The 21,742-nt window shown below is 42.8% G+C and overlaps 1 long non-coding RNA gene, 1 other non-coding gene and 1 pseudogene across 2 annotated transcripts; 1 reads left to right on the plus strand and 2 right to left on the minus strand.

Annotated features, from left to right (window-relative positions):
* Positions 1–3,989: 3,989 nt before the first annotated feature.
* Positions 3,990–4,675, minus strand: LOC101444540 (fasciculation and elongation protein zeta-2 pseudogene; annotated as a pseudogene).
* Positions 4,676–5,573: 898 nt separating this feature from the next.
* On the plus strand, positions 5,574–5,680 carry LOC131277530 (U6 spliceosomal RNA). Its single transcript, XR_009184690.1, has one exon. It is a non-coding gene; the product is annotated as a U6 spliceosomal RNA (small nuclear RNA).
* A 382-nt stretch (positions 5,681–6,062) lies between these two features.
* Positions 6,063–11,633, minus strand: LOC131277523 (uncharacterized). The gene is made up of 6 exons (XR_011648191.1): positions 11,541–11,633; positions 11,176–11,286; positions 10,916–10,969; positions 10,730–10,819; positions 10,219–10,370; positions 6,063–6,498 (listed from the first exon to the last, which is right to left on the minus strand). It is a non-coding gene; the product is annotated as an uncharacterized lncRNA (long non-coding RNA).
* Between the last annotated feature and the right edge of the window lie 10,109 nt (positions 11,634–21,742).

Consider the following 21,742-nt stretch of genomic DNA (forward strand, 5'->3'; position numbering starts at 1 on the left):
GTGCCCTCGGGTCTCCCCTTCTCGGCAGCCATGCTTCCGCGGCCGCCCCTCCTCCCGGATGGCGCCACACGATGCCTTGTGGGGTGGCACCCTTCTTCTTCTTTCTCCCTGTGCAGGCACAGGGCGGAAAATTCTAGTCTGCCCTTTTCCCCTCCCCCGACAGCAGCAACAGCCAGGCATGGGCGGAAAAATCCAGTCTGCCCTTTTCCCTTCCCCTGACAGCAGCAACAGCCAGGCGTGGGCGGGAAACTCAAGTCTGCCCTCCACCCCAGCAACAGCAGCCACCAATCCCTAAACCCTGCCCCTTCCCCCAGCAACAGCGACAGCCAATCCCTAACCACCACCCCTCCCCCGTCCAGTACCGCCCACTGACCTTTTGCCGGCAACCAATCAGAACAGGGCGTGGCTTCGACCAATCAGCCTTCCCCAGCCCCTATAAAACTGTTGCCTCTCCCTCAATAAAGTGGACTTGCGTGTTTACCTTGTCTCCGCGGTAGTTCTTCTGCCGTGCGCCCTCCAGTCCTGAGAGCCCCCGACAAGGGCCTGGCCTCCCTTGTCCCCAGTTCGTCGCCTGCTTCTCCAGGTGACCCCTTCGTTGCCGGCTTCGCCGGGCGACCCCGTCAGCCGAACCCCGCAACCCCTGTGAGACCGACCCCTCGTCTGCTGCCGGACCGACCTCTCATCCCAAGCGGGACCGATCCCTCGTCCCAAGCGGGACCGACCCCTCGTCCTGAGCTGGACCGACCCCTCGTGCGCAGCCAGACCCCACCTCTACCGACCGAGCAAGCCGCCGCAAATGACCACAAAGTCAATGATAATGAAAGAACAAACATACATATGCATTCACTTGTTCATTAGTTTATTCAAGATATGACTAATACACCCAAGTGGGACTGGAAAATGGAATGCAGACAGGAAACTGGGTGAAACTTCTGTATGAATTTCATGATTGCTTTTTCCATTTTTGTGAAGAAGTCTGTTGAAATTTTGATTGGAATTGTGTTTAATATGTAGATTGACATTTTTTTGGTCTCTATTTATTTTTTTAATGTTATATTCAAAAAGTATGAGGTCCCCATGGTGGCTGCTGGGGGTAGGGAGTGGGAGGAAGAGATGTGATGTGGGAGCATTTTCTGAACTTGGAGTTGTCCTGGGTGGTGCTGCAGGGACAGTTACCAGACATTGTATGTCCTCCCATGGCCCACTGGGTGGAATGTGGGAGTGTGGTCTATGATGTGGACCATTGACCATGAAGTGCAGCAGTGCTCAGAGATGTATTCACCAAATGCAATGAATGTCTCATGATGATGGAGGAGGTTGCTGTTATGGGGGAAGGAGTAGGGTGAGGGGGATGGGGGGTGTATGGGGACCTCATATTTTTTTAATGTAACATTAAAAAAATAAAGACAAAAAAAAACTTAAGAGGTTCCCATACACCCCACTCCCCACCCCCACCCCCATCATTTTTAATTGTATTTTTAAAAATACATAGATCACAAAAATGTTACATTAAAGAATCTAAGAGGTTCCCATATACCCCTCAGCACCCCCACCCCACTCCTTCCACATCAACAATTTCTTTCATCATTGTGGCACATTCATTGCATTTGGTGAATACATTTTGGAACACTGCTGCACCACATGGATAATAGTTTACATTTTAGTTTACATTCTCTCCCAGTCCATTCAGTGGGTTATGGCAGGATATATAATGTCCAGCATCTGACCCTGCAATATCCTTTAGGACACCTCCAAGTCCCAAAAATGCCCCCACATCACATCTCTTCTTCCCTCTCCCTGTCCTCAGCAACTACCGTGGCCACATTCTCCACATCAATGCTACAATTTCTTCCATTACTAGTCCCAATAGTTCTATAGTATAACATCAGTAAGTTCACTCTAATCCATATTTTATTTCTCCATCCTGTGGACCCTGGGATGGTGACGTCCACTCAACCTCTATATCGAGAGGAGGTCAAGCACTTTAGAACCATTGGTCGGGAACACCAATGGGCTTTTCCAATCCATGTACTCTTTACAACCCTTGGTTTGATCCCCAGATACATCACTAACGTGTGATTTGACCTAAAACAAATTACTCAAACATACGAACCTCAGTTTCCTCATCTGAAAACTGGGGGGATGGCAGCATCTTCCTGCCAGAGTGGTTCTGACAATCAGGTAAGCTAATGGGAACATGATATATAGCATTTACTATGTGCAACTATGACTATTATCACAGGGCATGGGACATTGGGCTAGAGAGCTTAGATTTGTTAACAGGAAAGTGGTGGTCTTGGCCTTGATACAAGAAGCATGTGTTGACTTTCTACTGTGTACCCATCAATATAAATAAGACTTTCATGCTACTGTGCTGGAGTTGTAGTTGGTGTTGGGGTTTAAGATATATTTAGGGGATCTGAATCTCTGGACTGACAATGCGATAGCCAGACCTTGAGCCTCAACAGACTACAGCACCTACAATCTGATTTATTGGACTCACCTCACTCAGTTAAGATGGAGTTGAAGAAGGACAACCACCACACCATGGAGCCTAGAGTGCCTACAACTGAAAGTGGGAGGATTGCATCCAGTATCCATGTGGAATCTGAGCCTCCTCTTGACATAGAGGTGCAATGGACACAACCAATCCAATGTCCACATAGAAAAGGTGGCATTGGAGTGGGAAAAGTGGACATGGTGGCTAATGGGTATGGGGAATGGCAGGAAGAGACGAGATGTGGAGGCGTCTTTGGGACTTGGAGCTGCCCTGGATGGCGCTTCAGGGGCAATCACTGGACATTGTAAATCCTCACAGGGCCCACTGGATGGAATGGGGGAGAGTATGGGCCATGATGTGGACCATTGACCATGAGGTGCAGAGGTGCCCAGAGATGTACTTACCAAATGCAATGGATGTGTCAGGATGATGGGAATGAGTGTTGCTGCGGGGGGAGTGGTGGGGTGGGGGTGGTGGGGTTGAATGGGTCCTCATATATTTTTTTTAATGTAATATTTTTACAGAATCAATAATAAAAAATAAAAATAAAAAAAAAATAGGACCTGGGGAGACTCAGATAAATCATGTCAAATCCAGCAGGGGCAGTGCAATTTGAAGGGCTGTGATGGAGACACCTTCATTTTTCCACCTGTGATGGCAAAATGTAAGGGAAGGAACATTTTAGTGGGGTTTTGTTGGATGAAGAGGATTCTTTTGGTTGATGACAGGGGAAAGGGTAATCCAAGCATATGGACTGAAAAGAAAAGAAATATATAGAGTAGAGAAGTGTATCATTGGGCCATTTCTACTTGCTGAAGGAGACGGGCAGGAGGAGATAAGCACCTCTCTTTGGGCACACATTTTTTTAAAAAGGCAAGACACAGATATTAAGTAAAAGAGCCAGGTATGGAACGCTACATAGAGTCTGCAAAATGTTCTCTAAACAGGATGGAATGTGACTAAATATATATTCAAATTTGTCATATTTGCATGAACATATTGGCATTAAAACTTTTCCATCCTTAAATATATTAAACATTTATTCATTTCAATTGCTTGGTGTTTTCCCCCTCTTTGTACAGCCATTTATCCTCCGCCGCCACCTTTACTCTGTAGACCCCAGCAAGGTTCTTCAGGGGTCTGTGGGAAGTACCCACCCGACCACCCCTGCAGGCCCGGAGGTCTTCTCTCAGGGAAGCCGCTGTCCCTGGTGCTGAAATATGCGTAGTCTGTCCCGCTTCTCTGCCTTCTTATCAAAATTCCAGACCCTCTTTGCCTAGACTTCCAGAATTTTGGGGCGACAATGGAAGTCCAAGAACTACTTCGTGTCAGTCAGACCATGCGTCGCTGGGAGGTGAGCCGGGGTCCAGCAAGGGAGGCCTCCAGACCCTGGGGTGTGTGTTTGGGGGTGCCCACCGGCTCCTGCCCAGCTCACTTTCGCTGCTCAGCTCCTTCGGCTCCTCCAGTGGCTGATTCAGCTTCTTCAAATCTACAAACACGCGGCACCCAGTTGCTGACTCGGCTCCGATGTCCTCTGAACCCCGAAACCCTCCTGGATTTGAAGATCTTCACCAGATGGTGGCCCGTGTTTCATTGCCTTTCCTCAAAATCAATGCCTGACGCCTACTTTGTGCCTGGCACGGGACTTCTCTTGGTCTTGTCATTCTGAGAGTTCCTCTTTACTTGTCTTTGTGCTCTTTCAGTTTATCATGCACTTCAAGAAGAACATAAATGAAGTTGTTTTTTTTTTTAACCTTCTTTCCAAACTCAAGTTCAGCTCACCCACCCAACAACTACGCAAGGTCTTCGGAGTAACCCAAGCCTCAAGTACAAGGACAGTGCGACGCCTCAAGGAGTTCATTTAATTTGGACAATAGGAGCCTTTTTACTTTTTCTTCATAACAGCTTGAATTTGATCTTAAGCTTTGGACTTCCAGGAAGCATTGAAAGCTGATCTGAAGATCTTAGGGTTTTCATCTTCTTCTGGGTTCGGTGATTCCTGCATCATTTCTTCGATTTCTTCCATGGCCTGAGCGGCAGTGAGGAGGAGCTTACCGCTAATGAAAGAGACGATGGTTGAGTACACATCCAGTTGTTCTCTCAGGCCTCCTCATCTCTTATATCAAAGAGCTAACTGTCACTTTTCCCCTTTTCTGAGAGGTTCAGTATGTCGCAAAAGCCAGGTTATGGGTCCACAATTATCTCTCAGGGCTTTCCAAATCTCATCCTCCTGCAAGAAGCTGCCCTCAGGGTCCCGGCTTCTTGGCCCAAGGGGCAGAAACACAAGCTCAGTTTTTCCTCCCAGCTGCAGGCAAGAGTCATGAAACCTTCTCCTCTCACCCCTTCACTCACTTCACTGCTCAGGTTACAATTCTTCTGGTCCAGGAGGCTCCTGGCCAGTTACTAGAACTCACAGAAATCTTTCCAGTTCCTTGGATGCTGCCACTGCCACCCGGGCTACACCCTTCTAGCCTGGCAGCCAGATTTTACTAGTTTCTGGAGGGACCAGCACCCTGGAGCATCTTTGAACACGATCTTGGTGGACACAAATGAGCCCTGTAGATAACTTTCACAGGGTAAGGCACTTCTCTTTTACACCAAAGTGTCTAAATTTCTTCTTTAAATCATGTTTTCCTTTATAATGAGTTAATATGATAAATTACATTTGATGTGGGAGGAATGGGTGGGGTGGGGTGTGTGGTATGTGGGAATCTCTTATTTTTTTAACTTTTTTGTGATCCATGTATTTTTTTTAAAAGACAACTTAATAAAAAATAAAATAAAATATAAAAATTTCAACTGTAAATTTATAATATATATTAAAGTAAAAACAAAATATGTCCTCCTATATCCCAGCTTCAACAGTTATGAATATTTGGCCAATTTTGTTTCATCTCTGCCCGCTTACCATTAATTTATTTAGTATTTTACAGAAAACCCAAGGCACTAAGTATTTTAATCCCTAATTACTTCAGTATGGAAATCTAATGTATGACTTCTTTTTTTATATGCAACTACCTACCATCATCACAACTAACAAATAAATAAAAATCACTTAATATTTCCTAATGCTGTGCTTATTTTGGCAGCACATATACTAAAGTTGGAACAATATAGAGAAAATTAATATGGTCCCTGTGAAAGGATGATACACAAATTCATGACACATTCCATATTTTTATAACCACAGAGGGGGAGGAGGAAATCTGTCACTGCAGGCTTAGACAGGAAAAGGTGGAGGGAAAGAAATAGAGAAGCATGGGAGGAAAGATGGCAAGATAAATAAAAAAGAAACAAATGCAAAGAGATGAAACTTTATCAAGAGAAGGCTATTTCATAAATTTCATCTTTTATTATGATGTGAATCTTAGATATTTGGTTTTTTCCCCCTTTGAGTATGCTTAATTTGCTTCATTTATAAAATTTCCCATTTTACATCTTCAAAAAAATGTCTTAATGCCCAATCCACATCAATTTTTGTGATTGCTTGAAAATGTCTTTCTATAGGTGATTTGTTCAAATCTAAATACAAACAAGGTCCACACATTAGTTATATCACTTAAATCTCTTTTATTATATGGCAGTCTCACATTTTCTTTTAATTATGCTACTTATATTAGGAAAACTGATCTATTCATTCTGTGGACTCTTCTACATACTTTGGTTTACTGTAAGTTTCATTCCATGGGTACCATTTACTTGTTTCCCAACAGAATTAAAGAGGGAGGCAAGAGAGGGGAATGAATCCTACCAATATAACTCAGACTCAGGACAGACTTAGATTTTGCAAAGAAGTTAGGAATTTGTGCTGAGGTCACAGATCAGGGGAATCTTGAACTACATAAAACATACAGGAAAGGGATTAGGTTCAGCAGATCTGAGGCTTCTCACAGATCCAACGGTAGGACCAATAGTTGTGACAATCAACACTGTCCCACTGGCCAGATGGATTCATGTAGACACAGTCAGAGATATGCCAATTTTCAGTTTGCCAGTTCCTGTAAATAAACATACAATGCCAGCTGAATTCCTTAACCACAGGACATGGACAAGACACACTAAACACTTACCAAATGCAATGGATGTGTCATGATGATGGGAGTGAATGTTGCTGGGGGGGAAGTGGTGGGGTGGAGTGGTGGGGTTGAATGGGACCTCATATATTTTTTAATGTAATATTTTTAAAAAATCAATAAAAAAAGACACACTAAATCATGCAGAGTTATAAATATCAATGCTGAGGTCCCTGATAAAGATCAACCCAGACAAATAGACTGAGGACACTTGTGAAATCCCAAGACATTGAAAAACATGTGCCATATCTTATAGATATGTTTAGTCCCCTCAACATTGTTGACATTTGGGTTCCTTGTTGTGCACTGTAGGACACTGAGCAGCATCCCTGGACTCAACCCACCAATTTCCAACAACATCCATACCATTCATGACATCTGAAACATCCCCAGTCCTTAGTGGGCAAAATCATTATAGGAATCAACAGGTCCAATCTCATGCACTGCAAAATAATAGATGAGGCCCAAGTGCACAGGTCACCTAACTTCCCTGGATTTCTGTTTACTAATGGGATTGTGGAGGATATGAGGTACTCACATTCATTCATTCCAAAACTGTTTGTTGAGCACCTGCTGGGTACAAAGACGTGTATGGGGTACAGGAGCAAAGAGATTTGTTGCATGTTCTTTCTGCCCCTAAGTAGAAGTTTGTCTGGTGGAGGGGACAAGTATAGGCGAAGGGAGAGCATAATAAGGCAATCAAAAAACATGTAAATAGAATCGGGTTAGGAAATGAAAAGAGTTTGAGTAATGCATCATTGTCACAGGAGGGCTGCCCCAGGAGGAGACGTAACCTGTGCTCCATGCACATTTTGCAATTCAATTGACAGGGAATGTGCCCTAGGCAGAAGACACAGCAAAAGGAAAGGCAGAAGGAAGATAGTGTAAGTCAGCCCTGGGGAAAAGTGCTTCTTCCAGGACTTAGCTTACAACAAGGAAGTGGAGAAGACTAGGAAGAGTAGGAGAGGAGGATGTGAAGATGCACGGCACCCAGTGTGCAAGCCTTGGAAGTTGTCATCTTAAAGAACTGTCCCCGTCTCCTTCCCGCCCAGTATTGGCAGCCGGCGCTGCCCCTCCTTCTCCCCTTCTCCGTCTTCCGCCTAGCCGTTATCTAGACAGCCCACACTTTCCCCTTCCCCTCCCTTGCTCCTAACCTCTTAGCCAGCTTACTGTCCAGTAACTGCCTACTGTCCAGTAACCGCCTACGCAAGCAACAGCACCCGCCGGCACCAATCAAGTCCCTTTACGTATCCCTAGACCCTATAAAACCATGTCCCCTTCAACAATAAAGTAGACTTGTGCCTAGACCTTGTCTCCGTGGTGTTCTTGCTTGCACCACGCGTCCCCCGTGCCTGAGCGGAGAGAGCGAGGGCCCAACGGCTTCGTGCCGAACCCCCTCCTCTCCTTCGACCGCGAGGCAGCCCCTGTCTGGAGAGCCCACCCGGCCAACCGCCGACCCTCCCGGAGGCCCGCCGCTGCCCTCAAAGAACCTAGACTATCCTTGTGTCACCAAGAAAGGAAGGTGTTTCCTAAATCCAAGTAAACCACATATTTAGAAATATTGCACCATGGATATGGGTAGGGCATGGGTTGATGAGAGCAAGCCTAGGTCTAGGATACAGAGCAACGGTCCAGTCTACAGATGAGACTTGAGATGAGGCAGTGCAGTGGGGAAAGAGGGAATGAGGAAGACAAAGGAGTGGTCCAGGAGCCTTTGGGTGTGGTTCAGGCTGAGTGGTAGGAAAGAAAATGAAAAAGACAAAGAGAAGTGAGGACCAGAAAGTGAGTGTCATTGAATGCTTCAGGGAAGGTAAGACTGGATTCTCCAGGAAGTGTTTCCTCAAGGATGCTTTGTGGGACCCTAGAGTCTCCACATAATATGTCCAGAAGAGTTCTGGCTCTTAATAATCTCAGGCAATGACACATTACCTCTTCTTATCTTTTTAACATGCTACAGCTAAGACTTCCTGCAATGAAGAACATCCTGTTTAATATTGTTTAATTCATTGTTTACAAACACTTTTGCTACTCAAAATAAAACTGAGCAGTAGAAGAGGGGCTGTGATCAGCAAGACTATGGTTTTTGCCAAAACTAAAACATATTTGAGGCAACTGAGAACCTACTCTAGTAGACCTTTGTCAAACTCCAAATGGACAGACTGGTGCAGTGAGGGTTCTGAGTCACAAAAGGGATACTTATGTGTAGGTGAGAGACGATCCATCTTGCCACTTGTGTGAGCCTTTCCTGTACAGTTTTGTGAAGCCAATCCAAAACTCTCCTTGAAAGGCAGTCAAGAATTTCTTCTTGAAGAAAAGGGAGATGTAGTCAAGAAATATGTGGGAACACAAGTGAGAAATATGGGGGAACACAAGTGGGACTGGGATATTGAAACATGATGAAGACTCAGACCTGAAGGACTCTCAGGTGAAGAATGCTGTCCAATGAAGCAGATGAAAACACTGGATCCAAATGTCTTGAGAGCTCTACATGTTCACCATAGTTATGGAGGATATGGTCAGGGAAATTATGGACATCTGTGACTGTCAGGGTCCTCTTCTGCAAAATGGGACTTCAAAGGCAGGTGCCTCCAGGGATGGCTTAAGAGTCAGGAGGTCATCAGAGGCATTGCACATGCGCACACCTCAGCAGGGTCCCAGAGACAGCCAAAGTAGATACAACACCAGGTAATGGTTCTCCTGAGGGCTACAGAGACCCATAGGTACTATGGTTATGGCAGACATGCCATGTCAACTGGCCCTCTTTGGAGTTTGTATTCCTGAGTGTGATGGAATTGGACTCAGATGTGACCTTTCTCACACTCCTCTTCTGTCACTTTTACTGAATCTGTGTTTGGCGTTGGGCTTGGTGTATACTCAGGAGACCTGAATCTGTGGACTGTCAATGTTACAGCTAGGCCCTGAACCTCAGCAGACTTGCAACTCTTACCCTCTGGTTTATTGGACTTACCCCAGCCAGCTAACAGGGAGGTGAAGAAGGTTAATCACCACACCAGGGAGCCAAGAGTGCCTATAACTGCAAGCAGGAGAATTGCACACATCATCCATGTAGAATCTAAGCCCCCTCTCAATATAGAGGTGGAGTGGACATAATCATCCCAGCGTCCACAGAATGAAGGAATACAGTATGGATTAGAGTGAACTTACTGATATTCTACTATGGAGCTACTGTGATTAGCAATGGAAGGAATTGTAGCATTGATGTGGAGAAAGTGGCCACGGTAGCTACTGAGGCTAGAAGAGGGAAGAATAGATAGGATGTGGGGCATTTGCAGGACTTGGAGTTGTCCTGGGTGGTGCTGCAGGGACAGATGCTGGACATTGTATTTCCTGCCATGGCCCACTGGGTGGACTAGGGGAGAATGTAAACTACAACATAAACCATTATCCATGAGGTGCAGCAGTGCTCCAAAAGATATTCAGCAAATGCAATGAATGTGCCATGATGATGAAAGAGGTTGATGTGGGAGGAGTGGGGTGAGGGGGGTGGAGGGTATATGGGGACCTCTTATATTTTTTTATTGTAACATTAAAAAAAAATAGAGAGAGAAAAAAAAAAGAACTAGCAGGAACCTCAACTTGTAATTTCTTGGAAGGGGTTCCCACAGCATCCCTTCCCACTCTTACCTGCTCTGCTTGGCTATTGATGATGACCAGGTGAGCTCCATCTTTGATACACTGATCATTGGCTTTAATCCACACAAGTCTGTTTCTGCTAAAGTTATAGCAGGAGCCCTCAAATGCTGTCCAGGACTTGGGGCAGGGATTGCAAGTAGATTCTGGGGGAGAGGGGCAGAAATCAGTTTTGCCGGGGCTGGGAGTTACAGTGGTCACGGTATTGAACTCCAACCCAGTGAATTGATTTGAACCCAACCAATTGGCTGCATCCTTGAAATTCCACAACAGGGAAATCAATAACTTCCTATATATACCATGCCCAATCATCAGAAGGCAGCTGAAAGCAATGCAGGGTGCCTTAAACTTATGTTAATAGTAATGGTGAGTAGGAGATTAGTTAAAATTCCCTTTACAGACTCATATGTTGCAAGAAATGATACCATTAACAGAGTGGCCAAGACAACATCTTTCTCCCAACACTCACTCCCCACAATCCAAACTCCAAATGCCTGTTCCTTACCATTTACTGCCTGCACAGCCTCCCTTTGCCGGAACATTTCTCCCCGAAAGGTGTCTCAATTGTGTTTAGTATCTGCCAAACCCTGTGTAACTAAGAGACACATAGAGAAAAGACAGCTACAGGCCTGGAAGGAAGAAGGGCTGGAATGTGGGTAGGACAGAGGCCATCATTGCAATCAGCACTCACATGTGTTGTTCAGTTGATTCAATTCTTCCTCTAATTGGTAGCTCAACTGCAAGACTATGGGAGGAGAATACAATGTCCTAGATTTTAGATGCCCTTCGAAGCCAGGGTGAGGAGAAAAATTCCCTTCTAAAACCATAATGCCAGGGAACTCAGCACAGCCTAATGTTACTGCCCATGCATGCTCCACACACCCCCTCCCCTGAACAATTAAGTGGAGAACCTCATCCCTCTGATTACCCTTTCCACTAGCCTTATCTCACCATTTCCCAGGACCACACCAACAATCATGACCAAGAGAAACATCAGCATGGTCATTGCCAGACATAGAAACTTCCAGGGATCATCTTGGGGAAGATTTTGTTCCTGCTGTCCTGTACGGAATGAAGAAAGGGTCAACCCACACAGGCTCTGGAAATGCTGAAAAGTCAAGAGTGTAGTTGAGGAGAAATGAGGCTGAATCATTCACCACTGGACTGCTGAGACTGTTGAGTTGTGGTGGGTTTCAGGAGGGAACCCAGGTGTGATGGGGGACCCCAAGCTTCTTCCTCCCCCACCTGGCTAGAACTCTGATGTGTACCCAGGTCCCAACGCTTCAGGATGTGTAATACTGAGTCTTTCCACTCACCAGATTCTCCCAGTTTTGGCAGAGATTTCTGTTCCATTGTTGTGAGGTCCTGAGCAAGCTCCCACTCGCTGTGCCTGCCTTCAGCCAAGGCTGCAGCTCATTCTGCCGTGAGCTGGTCATAACTCTCAAGGCTATTATTGAAGATAACACCCATCCTATAATAGGAAATGCCCCCACCTTCATGAAATTCATCCCACATTTCCTTCCGGACTCTGACAACACCCAAAAACCCTCCTATGTTTCCTTCTTAGCTCAGATATCACCCAGTATCTCTAGATGATGTCTCCTCAGTCCATGTGACTGGAGGGCATGGGCATCTGTCAGAGATTGTTTGGCCCTGTGTGGTTTCTGCAAGTTTCATTATCTCCTGGTTGGTGGACATTATCTCTCTAAGGATGTACTTCAAGTTCCCTTGCGCATTTGCCTTTGTAGGCTTGTTGTCCTGTAAAGATCTTGCAGTTTCTCAGAGATAAAGCTGTGGTATTTACAACTCATAGTCATTTGTATGTCTCTTCTTTTCTGGAACATTTGGCAAGAGTATTCTCCCAACTTTTTTACTTACTATTTGAACTTTTAAATGTATAATTTCCTGCAGCACATTGGAGGAGAAAGCTGAAGCTTATGAAGTACCTTGCAGTTGTCAAACCCCTTTTAGGGAACATACAAATATGGTATCATTTAGTGGTCCTTTTTTCCTCCTGCTGCCTTCAAGGTGTTTCTCCTTTTCTTGGGTTTTCATTAGATTCACTAAAATGTGTCTAGGCATGTGTATGTTTGTGTGTTTTCATGCACCTGCATGCCTTTTGGAATTTCTCCTGCTTGGGATTCTCTGACTCCTTGTAGCCATGGTTTGATTGTCTTTCATAAATTTTAGAAAATCATAATTCTGAGCCCCAACATAATCATATGCTTTGACTTCAGACAAGTGACTTAATTCTGAAACTCTGTTTTCTCTTCTGTAAATAAGAAATAAAAATAATAATAACTACATGTTCTTAGGATTCAGAACATGGTTCCTGTTTTCTCCTTAACATTGGATAAAGTTGGTTACGTTTATTATAAAAAAGGATTCAGTACAGCCCAGAATCTCAGCCAATCTTCACCTGTCTGGTACCTTCTTCTAATGAAGTTCTTTTCCGGTGACTGGGATCTATCAGGGCTCTCACTGCTTTCTAGGAGAGCCACCCCAGACCCAGACTGATCCAAGAGAGTTCCAGTTACACTATGCACCTACCCTGGAATTTTCAAAGTACTCTCTATGCCTGACAACCCCTAGGGACAATCATGATCCCCATCTCTCCTCTTTGGGACATTCTTTTTATTTATTTTTTTAAAATTCATTTTTAAAAAATATTACATTCAGAAAATATGAGGTCCCCATTCACCCCCACCCCTCCCACCCCACCACTCCCCCCACAGCAACAATCTCCCCCATCATCATGACACATACATTGCATTTGGTGAATACATCTCTGGGCATTGCTGCACCCCAACGCCTGTGGTCCACATCATAGCCCACACTCTCCCACGTTCCATCCAGTGGGCCATGGGAGGATCTACAATGTCTAGTAATTGTCCCTGCAGCACCACCCAGGACAACTCCAAGTCTCAAAAATGCCTCCACATCTCATCTCTTCCTCCCATTCCCGGCACCCAGCAGCCACCATGGCCACTTTTTCCACACCAATGCCACATTTTCTCGATTACTAACCACAATAGTTCATGAATAGAATATCAGTAAGTCCACTCCAATCCTTACTGCATTCCTCCTTCCTGTGGACCTTGGATTGGTTGTGTCCATTCCACATCTATGTCAAGAGGGGGCTTAGATTCCACATGGATACTGGATGCAATCCTCATGCTTTCAGTTGTAGGCTCTCTTGGCTCCATGGTGTGGTGGTTGACGTTCTTCAACTCCATGTTAGCTGAGTGGAGTAAGTCCAATAAACCAGAGTGTAGGAGCTGAAGTCTGTTGAGGCTCAGGACCTGGCTATCAAATTTTCAGCCCAGAGATTCAGATCCCCTAGATATACCATAAACCCCAGCACCAACTACAATTCCAGTAAAGTAACAGGAAAGGCTTGTGAAAAGAGATCACATCTGAGTCCAGCTCCATCATCCAGAAACACAAACTCCAAAGAAGGGCCAACTGACATGGCAGTGAACCTCATCTGCCATGACCATAAAACCTGTGGGTCTCTTTAGCCCTCAAAAGAACCAATACCTGGGGTTGTATCTATTTATCTGTCTCTGAGACTCTGCTCAGGTGTGCATAAGGGCAATCCTTCTGACAACCTCCAGATTATTTTTTAGAGACTCATAGCCATATGAACTCATTTGTCCTTTCGATTTCCCCCTTAATTTAGGTCAAAAAGCATTTTTAATTCCTGTTATTATTTGTAGAGAGGGATATTCTGTTGGTCTGCGTTGAACCTTTTATTCAAGGTCATTTTCTATTTACGTCATCAGCTGGTACTTGGTAGTGATCCCTTGGTGCCAGGGAGATTCATCCCAGGGTGTCATGTCCCACGCTGGGGGGAAGGCATTGCATTTACAAGCTGAGTTTGGCTTTGAGACTGGCCACATTTGAGTAACATGGAGGTTGTCAGGAGGGAACTCCTAGGCACAGTGCTGCTCTAGGCCTTGTTCTTATTTCAGGTGTATAGGCTCACAAGCATAGTCATTAGTATCAGGGGCTCACTGTTGGACCCTCATTCCTTCCTGGTCCTTGCTGTTGCACCTGGGGGACTGCCACAGCTCCCCTAGGGACCACGACAGGGTCCCCTCCCAGCCAGAAACCCAGTACCCCCCCAGCTGTTGTTTTTAATTGTTTCCACTATGAATATATCCAAACATTTCTATGAATCCCGGACACATGCCCTGTATAACTCCCTGTCAACCATATGTCCACTGACAATAACATCCCATACCAGTATTCCTCCACTGCCATTGTTGAACCACTCTGTGATCCAAAACTTCCTGAAAAGTGAAGCCCAATATAATGCCAGGTTCCCTTAATAGTAAAATGGAATATAGTGATGAGTTTAAAGGTTAGATATGGAATACATATTGATTTGGAAAAATTCTACATTCTATCTTTTTCTTTTCTTTTTTCCTAATTATTAAGCTTCTCTTCACAAGAGCTATAGATCACAGTAATTCATATATACAATATACAGTACTCCCACGTATCCATTATAAAACCTTTTCACTTCCACAGTGATAATCTTTTAACATATTCATACAATATTTACTGAAACTGATGTACAGATATTGAGACAATAGCTTTCAAACAAGGTAACATTTGTGTTTACATTGTGGTTTATACTTTAGGCTATACAGTTTTCTAAATTTTTAGTTATCCTGTGTTTTATATTATGGTTTACATTATTAGTCTGTTGGCCCCTATATGTTTTTGGTGTAATTTAACATGTCTTATATCCATTCTTGCATAATCTTGTGGAACACTTCTATTGCCCACACAGTTACATTGATTCCATCTATTCAATACCTCTTTCCCCCTCCACTCAGGGCCCACAGTGACAATCAGACATCATTGCTTGAAGGGCCATGTTCAGAGATACTTGCAAGAGTGTTGAGGGCTTGACATGCTCAACTGCCCTAATGCATTGGGAGCCACCATTTCTCTCGAGACATACAACTCCCTCTATTTGAGAACATCAGTTCTCCCCAGGACGTGGGTGTAACTTCACTCATTGTATGGGTCTCCATTCAATGATATAACCCACTAGGGCAAAATGAGCACTCACACACTCCCTACAAGCCTGTCCTGCATCAGATTATGCCTTTTAAGCGTCTTAAACAGGTAACCTTCATTATTATATTTTTCAAAAAGTTTTCTCACCATTATACTCTCAACCAAATCCCTGACATTCTCCTATGTTCCCCTACCCTCCCCCCAATTTCTTGGACAATATTTCCCATCCTCCCATCACTAGCCCCCCTCAAGTCTGCAAAACCCCATGCAAAGATAACCCTATTCCCCCATTTTATCCCTTCCTTGTACACATACTTACCTCCAGCTTATCATAGATTTCACCCATGTAGGTGTCAGCTTACATCCTTCCTGTACCTCCCAGTTTCCTTTAAGCCTATCATCCAGTCTCTAACTCTCTGAGACAGCTTGGTTTACTTATTTCATATCATTGAGGTCATGTAGTATTTGTACTTCAATGCCTGGGTTGCTTCACTGAACATAAGGCTCTCAAGATTTATCCATGTTATCACGTGTGTTTGTAGTGTATTCATTCTTAAAGCTGAGTATATTCCATTGTATGTATATACCACATTTTATTTATCTGGTCATCTGTTGATGGGCATTTGGGTTGATTCCAACTTTTGGCAATAGTAAACTATGCTGCTATTAACATTGGTGTGCATATATCAATTTGTGTCCTTGTTTTCAGTCAGCACTGGAATTGCTGGGTCATATGGCAAATCTATAGCTAGGTTTTTGAGAAACCGCCAAACTGTCCTCCAGAATGGCTGGATCCTTCTTCATTCTCACCAGCAGTGGATGAGTGTTTCCATTCCTCCAAATCCTCTCCAGCATTTGTAGTATTCTGCTTTTTCATAGCTGCCAAATCTTATGAGAGTAAGATGGTATCTCATTGTAGTTTTGATTTGCATTTCCCTAATAGCTGGAGATTTGGAACATTTTTTCACGTGCTTTTTGGCCATTTGTATTTCATCTTTGGAGAAGTGTCTGTTTAAATCTTTTTCCCATTTTTAAATGGGTTGTTTGTCTTTTTATTTTTGAGATATAGGAGTTCTTTGTAAATGCAGGTTATAAGTCTCCTATTAGATATATGGTTACCAAATATTTTCTCCCATTGTGTAGGCTCTCTTTTCACTTTCTTGACAAACTCCTTTGAGGTGCAGAAGGCTTTAATTTTGAGAAAGTCCCATTTATCTATTTGTTCTTTTGCTGCTCATGCTTTTGGTGTTAAGTTCATGAAGCCATTTCCTATTACAAGGTCCTGTAGATGCTTCCCTACACTGCTTTTCAAAATCTTTATGGTCTTGGATTTTATTTTGATCAATCTTGAGTTCATTTTGTGTAAGATGTGAGATGGTAATCCTCTTTCATTCCTTTACATATGGATATCCAGTTCTCCAGGCACCATTTGTTGAATAAGCCATTCTTTCCCTGTTGAGAGGGCTTGGTGGCTTTATCAAATATTATATGACTGTATATATGAGGATCTATATCAGAACTCTCAATTCGGTTCCATTGACCTGTGTGTCTCTCCCTGTTCCAATACCATGCTGTTTTCACTACTGTAAGTTTGTAGTATGTTTTGAAGTCAGGTAGTGTGATTCCTCCAGTTTTGTTTTTCTTTTTCAATATGTCTTTGGTTATTCGAAGGTTCTTTCCTTTCCAAATAAATTTCATAGTTAGTTTTTCTAGTTCATTAAAGAATGCTGAGTTGATTTTTATTGGGATTGCATTGAATGTGTAGATCAGTTTTGGTATAGGATAGACATCTTAATAATATTTAGTCTTCCTATCCATGAACAGGGAATATTCTTCCATTTATTTAGGTCTTCTTTGATTTCCTTTAACAGTGTTGTGTAATTCTCTCTGTATAAGTTCTTTACATCTTTAGTTAAATTTATTTCTAGGTATTTGATTTTTTTATTGACTATTGTAAATGGTATTTGTTTCTTGATTTCCTCTTGAGCTTGCTCATTATTGGTGTACTGAAATGCTACTTACTTTTGTGCATTGATCTTATAACTGTGACTTTACTAAGCTCATTTATGAGTTCTAGGAGCTTTGTTGTAGAGCTCTGAGAGTTTTCTATGTATAGGATCATGTTATCTGCAAATAATGAAATTTTGACTCCTTCCTTTCCAATTTGAAGGCCTTTTATATCTGGTTCTTGACTCAGTGTTCGAGCAAGTACTTCAAAGACAATGTTAAATAGAAGAGGTGATTGTGGGCATCCTTGTCTTATTCCTGATCTTAGAGGGAAAGATTTTAAGATTTCACCATTGTAAACAATGTTGACTGTGGGTTTTTCATATATACTCTATCATGTGCAGAAAATTTCCTTTTGCAGTATTTTTATCAAGAAAGTGTGCTGTATTTTGTCAAATGCTTTTTCTGCATCTATGGATATAATCATGTGTTTTTTTTCCTTCAATCTGTTTATATTGTGTATTACATTGATTGATTTTCTTATGTTGAACCATGCTTGCATACCCGGAATAAATCCCACTTGGTGATGGTGCATAATTCGCTTAATGTGTTGTTGAATACGATTAGCAAGTATTTTGTTGAGGATTTTTGCATCTAGGTTCATTAGAGAAATTGGTCTGTAATTTTCCTTTCTTGTGGTGTCTTTGTTTGGCTTTGGTACTAGGGTAATATCGGCATCATAGAATGAGTTAGATAATGCTCCTTCTGTTTAGATTTTTTGGAAGAGTTTCAGCAAGATTGGTGTTAGTTCTTTCCATAATGTTTTGTAGAATTCACCTGTCAAGCCATCTGGCCCTGGGCTTTTCTTAGTTGGGAGGTTTTTAATGACTGATTCTATCTCTTTATTTGTGATTGGCTTGTTGAGATGGTCAAATTCTTCTTTCATCAATATAGGCTGCTTATGTGTTTCTAGGAATTTGTCCTTTGCCTCTGAATTGTCATTTTTGTTGGAATATAGTTTTTCAGAGTATCCTCTTATGGTAGTCTTTATTTCTCTGCGGTCAATTGTGAAATCTCCTTTCTCATTTCTTATTTTGTGTATTTGCATCTCCTCTTTTTTTCCTTTGTTAGTCTAGCTAAGGGTTTGTCAAATTTATTGATCTTCTCAAAGAACCAGCTCTTGGTTTTGTTTATCTTCTCAAGTGCTTTCTTATTTTCTATTTCATTTAGTTCTGCTCTTATCTTTGTTATTTCTTTCTTTCTTCCTCCTCTGGGGTTACTTTGTTTTTTTTTTACTAATTCCTCCATATGTGCAATTAGTTCTTCAACTTTTGCTTTTTCTTCTATTTGGATGTATGAATTTATGGCTATAAATTTCCCTCTCAGTACTGCTTTTGCTGCATCCCATAAGTTTTAGTATTTTGTGTTATCATTTTAATTAATTTCAAGGTAGTTATTATTTCTTTTGAGATTTCCTCTTTGACCCACTGTTTTTCTAAGAGTGTGCTGTTTAATTTCCATATCTTGGTTGAAATCTGGGACTCTGGTCCCTGCAGATTTCCACTTCACTCCACTGTGGTCAGAGATATTATTTTGTATGATTTTGATCTTTCTGAATTCATTGAGCCTTCCTTTGTGGTCTAGCATACGGTCAATCTTGAAGAATGATCCTTGTGCACTTGAGAAAATGTATATCCTGCTGTATTCTGGTGTAATGATCTATATATGTCTATTAGATCCTGCGCCTCTAACATACTGTTCAACTGTTTTGTTTCTTTAGTGATTCTCTTTTGAGATGTTCTGTCCAGAGTTGATAATGGTATATTAAAATCACCCACTATAATTGTAGATGCATCTAGTTTTTCACTTAGTTTTTCCAGCGTTTGCCTCACGTATTTAGAGGCACCCTTGTTAGGAGCATAAATATTTATGATTGTTCAATCTTCTTGACAGATTGTCCCTTTCCCTAAAATGTAGTATCCTTCTTTGTCTCTCACAATTGTTTTGCATTTAAAGTCTATTTTGCCTGATATTAATATAGCTACTCCTGCCTTTTTTTGGTTGTTGTTTGCTTGTATGATTGTTTTCCAGCCATTCACTTTCAACCTCCATGAGTCTCTGGTCTAAGATGTGTCTCTTGTAGACATATAGATGGGTCATATTTCCTTAGGCATAGAGATGGGTCATATTTCCTTATCTGATGTCCCAGTCTGAATCTTTTGATAGGTGAGTTTAATCCATTGACATTCAGTGTTATTACTTTCAAGGAATTATTTGTGTTAGCCATATTTTGATTGGATTTGTGTTTGTCATATTTTGTTTGTATTTTATTTTCCTTCTCTTTTTGTCTTTTTTGTTGCTCTTACACTCTCTTCCAACTCTGCCTGTCCTGTTTTTCCTTTCTTCCTGCAGAACTCCCTTTAGAATTTTTGAAGGGGAGGTTTCTTTTTGGTATTCTCTTTCAGTTTCTGTTTATCTGAGAATATTTTGAACTCTCCATCATTTGTCAATGCTAGTTTAGCTGGATAGAGTATTCTTGGTTGGAAATTTTTTCCTTTTGTACCTTGACTATGTCATAGCACTGCCTTCTTACCTCCATGGTTTCAGATGAGAAATCAGCACTTAATCTTATGGAGCCTCCCTTGCATGTGATGGTTTTCTTTTCTCTTGCTGCTTTTAGAATTTTCTCTTTGTCTTGAGCATTGGATAATTTGACAAGTATATGTCTTGTAGTGGGCCTGTTGGGGTTTATGACCAGTGGAGTGTGCTGTGCTTCTTGGATATGTACATCTGTCTCTTTCAGTAGATTTGGGAAGTTTTCAGCCATTATTTCCTGCAACACTCCTTCTGACCCCTTTCCCTTCTCTTCTCCTTCTGGAATGCCTATAATACGTATGTTTGAGCATTTTGCATTATCATTCAGGTCCCTAAGTCCTAGCTGGATTTTTTCTATCTTTTTATCGACCACTTCTATTATCTGTTTGATTTCCAATGTACTGTCTTCCACTTCACTTATTCTCTGATCTGCCTTTTTTAGTCTGCTGATATTTGCTGCAAGTGTATTTTTGATTTCTTGAACTGTGGTGTTCTGTTATCTTTATCATATCTGTTATCTTTTTGCGTATGTCTGCAATTTCCCCTCCAAGTGTTGTCTTCATGTTTTTAACCTCTTCCTTTACTTCATCAAATTTGTCGGTGACAAATGTTCTGAGATCTTTCATTGCTTGTGTGAAGTTCTGCTCCCCTTCCTGATTTTTAGTTTGTTGATTGGATTCAGCCATGTTTTCCTGATTACCGGTTTGGTTTGTAGATTTTTGTTGCTCTCTGGTCATCATTTTATCTTGATGTGTTTAATCAGTTCCTTAGCTTCTTTGTCTAGTCTTGGAGATTAATTAGCTGTTGTTTTTGCATAAGTGTTATATCTTCTCTTTGTCACTTTATTCTTCTTATTCTAATTTCTTATTGCTGGTTAAGTTCACTTTAAAGGAAAGTATTAGGGCCGGTGAAAGGCAATTGTGTAAGCAAGGAAAAAGTGTAAAGTAGTATTGGCGATGTATGTTAACAAAGTAACAATATTTGATCTGGGAGGATGGAGGTTAGATGACGGGCTGCTCGCTCCCTGAGGGGTCGGGGGTCAGTGGGGGTAGACGGAGGGGCTGGCACGGCCAACGATGATGCTCTAAGACCCAGGCGAGGAGTGGGCCAGAGCGGGGCTTCTAAGGCGTGGGAGGACGCGTGGTAAGGAGAGACCACGGAGACAGTCTGGAATGCAGAGCAAGTCTAATTTATTACGGAAGTGCAGGGGTTTATATAGAGAATGAGGAGGGCGGGGGTAGAGCAGGAGGAGTGATGGTTACGGGGCGGCTGGGGGTTGGCAGAAACTCGTGAGCGGACTTGTGGTCTTGTGTCGTTAGCTGTTACTAGGGAAGTGGGCAGATTTTAGGTTAGGATACAACATTTGCCCCTTTTTCTTTTTTGAGAAGGTAGGGGGGGTAAGTGGTAAGTGAGGGGTTTGCTGGAGTGTATATTTATGGACGTGTGTAGGCTATATTGGCCACTAACAGGGGGTGGGTGGCAGGTCCAAAGAGTGGCAGGCAAGCAGAACAGACCAGCTGTGCTACACATGAGTGGTGGGCTGCGCACTTCCCCCACTAGGTGCGGCTATGCTTGCCATTCAAACCTGGGCCTGCCCCGCCCCCTGCCTGGCCGGGGAGGGAGAGCGAGGTTGGTAGCTAAAGTGGGGAATGCACGGACTGGGGGAGCAATGGAATGCGTTGTGGGGTTCTTGGTTGAGTAGTCTTTGATTTCTTCTTGGGGCGGGCTGAACAGGGCTTGTTGGAGGGGCTGTCTTCAGTGGCGAGCTGATGGTACTGGATGCGCACGAAGGATGTGAGGATTGCGTTGGTTTGGTCCTTGGCAAGCTGGATGATTTTCTTGACAGCCCAGGGCCCTATGGTAAGAGCTAGGAAAATTATTATTAGCAGGCCTAGGAGAGGTAGGAGGTATGGGAGGAGGGTATGGAAGACTCCGGAAAAAT

The sequence above is a fragment of the Dasypus novemcinctus genome, unplaced genomic scaffold (genome assembly GCF_030445035.2).
Source record: "Dasypus novemcinctus isolate mDasNov1 unplaced genomic scaffold, mDasNov1.1.hap2 scaffold_124, whole genome shotgun sequence".
Lineage (NCBI taxonomy): Eukaryota > Metazoa > Chordata > Mammalia > Cingulata > Dasypodidae > Dasypus > Dasypus novemcinctus.